The sequence below is a fragment of the Tupaia chinensis genome, unplaced genomic scaffold (assembly GCF_000334495.1).
Source record: "Tupaia chinensis unplaced genomic scaffold, TupChi_1.0 Scaffold144586_1, whole genome shotgun sequence".
NCBI classification, from domain to species: domain Eukaryota; kingdom Metazoa; phylum Chordata; class Mammalia; order Scandentia; family Tupaiidae; genus Tupaia; species Tupaia belangeri.
The window spans coordinates 324,228-328,764 of NW_006204446.1; the positions used below are offsets into that span (position 1 = coordinate 324,228).

At 40.9% G+C, this 4,537-nt stretch overlaps 1 protein-coding gene across 2 annotated transcripts in view; it reads left to right on the forward strand.

The window, feature by feature from the left end:
• Positions 1–4,537, forward strand: part of CHIC1 (cysteine rich hydrophobic domain 1) — a 128,385-nt gene that overhangs the window by 93,587 nt on the left and 30,261 nt on the right. The window lies entirely within an intron of this gene.

Consider the following 4,537-nt stretch of genomic DNA (forward strand, 5'->3'; position numbering starts at 1 on the left):
GCCGCCGGCTTAGCAGGGCCCCAGGGGGGACTCGCCGAGCCCGGAAGGGCCCGGGACGTCCCGTGACCGGACGCAGCCTTGGCATCCGGCCCGCCTCTGCCGCCGCCGCCGGCTTAGCAGGGCCCCAGGGGGGACTCGCCGAGCCCGGAAGGGCCCGGGACGTCCCGTGACCGGACGCAGCCTTGGCATCCGGCCCGCCTCTGCCGCCGCCGCCGGCTTAGCAGGGCCCCAGGGGGGACTCGCCGAGCCCGGAAGGGCCCTGAAGGTGTATCTTCAAGAAGGCCTGTTCCCTTGCCGCTCCATACAAGTTTTTTTTTCTGGAGGCCGAATTATTAGTGGAAAATCTTTATTTCTCTGTTTCCCCCAAAATGGCTAGTTCCCTGGCTATGATTTTCTATGGAGAGTATCTTATTAGGTTGTCTCTATTTGAGGTCCTTTATATTTCATGGGTCTGGATGTTTGAAGGCTTCTCTAGGTTTGGAAAGTTTTCTTCAAGTATTTTATCAGATAGTTTTAATGCCCTTGTTAGATTCTTCAGTTTCTGGAATATGAAATATTTGGAAGTTTGGGTGCTTAATGGTATATAGTATTTCCTTTATGTTATCCTCATTTTGTTCATTTATTTGGGGGAGGGGGATAGTAGTTTTGTCTAAGTTAGAGGCTTTGTCTTTCAGATCAGAGATTCTTTCTTCTGCATGTTCTTATCTGCTATTAATACTTTCAAGGGAGATTTTTATTTCTTATATTGCACTCTTCATCTCTAGAAGTTCAGTTTGATTCTTTTTTATGGAGTCTATTTCTTTATGGAGTTTCTCTTTCAGGTTGTGGAATGATTTTCTCATCTCCTGGAGTTGGTTGTCTGTTTTTTCTTGTATCCCATTGAGTTTAGTTCTAATAAATACTCTGAATTCTATTTCTGATATTTCAGTGAGTTTCCTCTGCTTTTTCTATTGTTGGAGATTAGTTTTTGGTAATATTTTCTGGATTTCTCATATTTCTTGAGGTTCTGCTATGATTTTTAGTTATGTGGCAATGTACTCACATCTTTCTTTTTCTTTGGAGTAGATTTCTGTAGTTATGTGTACCTATGCTTCCCTTTGATCTGCATTAGCAACGTGCCAGTTTCCATCTTGTACTGTGGTATTATGATACCCACATTAAGAGTTTTGTGTTTCAGTTTACAAAAAGGTTTTTTCCTCCCCTTTTGCTGATGTGAGTGTGGAGGGTAACCGTTCCATGGCCTCACAGCACTCAAATGTTTGGTTCTTATATACCTAGACCTCTCAGGTTGCTATGTGGCAGGGGATTGACCTAGAGATGAGGAGGAAAAAAAAAAAAAAAAACAGAATCTGATCCCACACAGTTACTGGGCAGTGGTCCTGGATGAAAGAGCTGTCTACTTCTCTCTGCTCCTAGTTGGGATAGAGTGTAAAATATAATTAGCATAAAAAAGATAACTTCACCCACCTTCTTACACTGTGGCTGCAGGAATGGAGAATGGTCTCAAGAAGGAAAAAAAAAAAAAGGCTCTGGTCTCGTACCCTAACTGGACAGAGGTCCCGAGTGAAAGAGCTGCCTGCTTCTCTCAGCTACTAGTTGGGAAAGAGGATAAACTAGGATTAGCACAGAAGAGATAATTCCACCTACCTTCTTACACTGTGGCTTCAGGAATGGGGAGTGGTCTCAAGAAAAAGAGAGGAAAAGAAAAAAGAAAAAACAGGCTCTGATCCCACACCCTAATAGGACAGAGGTCCTGAGTGAAAGAGCTGCCTCCTTCTCTCTGCTCCTAGTTGGGAAGAGGGTAAACGAGAATTAGCACAGAAAAGATAACTCCACCTATCTTCTTACACTGTGGCTTCAGGAATAAGGAGTGATCTCAAGATGAAGAGAAAAAAAGGAAAAGAAAAAACAGGCCCTGATCCCACTCCCTAACTGAGCAGAGTCCTGGATGAATTTTACAATGTGGCTACAGGAATGGAGAGTGATCTCAAGAAGGGGGAAAAAAGGAAAAAAAAAATAGGCCCTGATCCCACACCCTAACTGGGCAAGAGTCTGGCTGAAAGAGACTGTTACTGTTATCTATTCACTAACTTTGGTCTTTCTTTATTTTCTTGTCTTCCACTCTTTTTCTTCTTTCTCTGGTAGTAATTGTGTACTGTATGTGGTACCACTTCTTTATATTCTTTAAAATATCAATTATATTTCCTTTTGAACTTTTCAAGTAGTTGCACGTGAATTTGCAATACACATTTATAACCAGTCCAAGTCCACTTTTAAAATAACATTGTGCTACTTCTCAGGTGGTATAAGTACCTAGTATTCCCAATTCCTCCCTCCTGCTTGTTATAACATTGATGCAATTAATTTTGCTTTCCATAAACTATGATCACTGAATTGTTGCTATTATTGTTTTGAATGAACTGTTACCCTTTAGATCATATGAGCATAAGAAAAATAAAAGTTTTTATCTTACCTTTATTTATTTTTCTAATGCTCCTTTGTTTATACAGATCTTAGTTTCTGACCTATATCATTTTCCTTCTTTCTGAAGAACTTCCTTAAATACATCATGCAAAGCAGGTCTACTGGTCAAAAATTCCCTTAATTTTAGTTTATCTGAGAAAGGCTATATTTCCTGTTTACTGTTGATAGATAATTATGTTGGAATCAGAATTCCAGGTTGGTAGTATTAATACTTCTCTTAACATTTTAAATATTTCACTCTGTTCTTTTCTTGCTGGCATGGTTTCTAAAGAAACATCAAATGTAAATCATCCTTGCTTGTTTATCTGTAAGGTGTATTTTTTCTTTGATTTCTTTCGAGATTTTTCCTTGTCTGTGGTTTTCTACAGTTTGAATATGACACATTTTGGTGTAGATTTTCTCTTTTTTAAAAATAGACTAGTTTTTTTTGTTTTCTTTTTTTTAAAAGGTTTTTGCCATATGGCATGTTCTCCCCAGAGAGAGATAGTGAGAGAGAAAGTGAGAAATCACCCCACAGAGCAGGAGGGCCACACCACAATTCTTTCTCCATGCTCCTCCTGGGATTTTGGCCATGCACGCACATGTGCCTGGTGTAATTTTCAAGCTGCCAGGTCCACGACTCAAACTGCAATCTGCCATGTGGGAGTCCAGCACCTTCCATGCTGCCTGCTGGTCCCATTGTTGTAGATTTTTAACATTGTAGCGTGATGTTTTTTGGGATTCTTGAATCTGAATTTTTGTGTCTATCATTAGTTTTGGGAAATTCTCTGTCACTATTAATTTAAATATTTCTTTTGTTCCTTTCACTTTTCTCCTTCTGGTTTTCCAGTATGTGTCTATTACAAATGTTGGAATTGTCCCACAATTCCTGGATGTTCTCTTTTATTTTATTCTTTCTTTATTTTCTTCTTTTTAGTTTTCAAAGTTTCTATTAACATATATTCAGGATTCACTGATTCCTTCCATGACTTAGTCCAGTCTTCATTGGTCCACAAAAAGTATTCATTTCTGAAATACTGGTTTTGCTTTATATCATTTTGTTTTCTTTCTTAGTTTTGATCTTTCTGCTAATATTGCCAATGTGTTCTTATATGTTGTCCACTTTTCCTATTAGCAATCATGGCATATTAATTTATTTAAATTCCCAGCCTGATGATTTTAACCTTTCTGTCTTTTCTGATGCTGGTTCTGATGGTTCCTCTGTTTCTTCAAACTATTTTTTGTCTTTAGCTGTGACTTCTGATATTTTATTTTTTGGGGGGAGAGTGGGGATAAAGCAAAGTAGAGAGTTTATTGCAGGAGAGGGAAGGAAAAACAGTGCTCTCAAGAAGGGAGGGATCCTGGGAACCAGCAGTTAGCGTAATGGCTATGTCGCTGGACTCCCACGTAGTCGACCGCAGTTCGCGTCCCGGACCCGGTGGCTTAGAACTCACGCTGGGCGCGTGTGCATGCGTGCCCAAGATCCCGAGAGGAGAATGGAGGAGAAGGGATTGCGGCGTGACCATCCCCCCTGGGGGGTGATTTCTCGCTTTCTGTCTCTATGTCTCTCTCTGTCTGGCGAGCGCACGCGCCCTATAGCGAAAATCTCTCCAAAAAAAAAAAAAAGAATTATTTTATTTAACTTTATTTATGGTTGCCAAGGAGGAACTGGCATGAGGGGTTTTAATCTAGGTCAGAGGGGCTTTGTTCAGGCTTGTTCTAGGCGGGGCTCACACATGCATTCCCCTTGTGGTGGGGAGAGGGACATGCTGAATGGATCTGAAGGACCAGAGTGACTCCATTTTTTTCGGGGCAAGTCCATTTTGTTAAACCCACCTTGCTTAGAATCCACCTTGCTTAGAACCCACCTTGCCATTTCAAGGAGGTGAGCCAATCACGTAGAAGGATATAAGACCATCACCTCACCGGGGCTGGCCAATGATAAAAAAACAAAGGAAATACCAGAGACCTGAAGTAACTTTCTTGTCAATCAGTAAAAGACAACTATGCTTCTTGAAATCTACAGCCAATATATAGCTGCCTGAATGCATTACTCACAACCTCTTGACCTCCT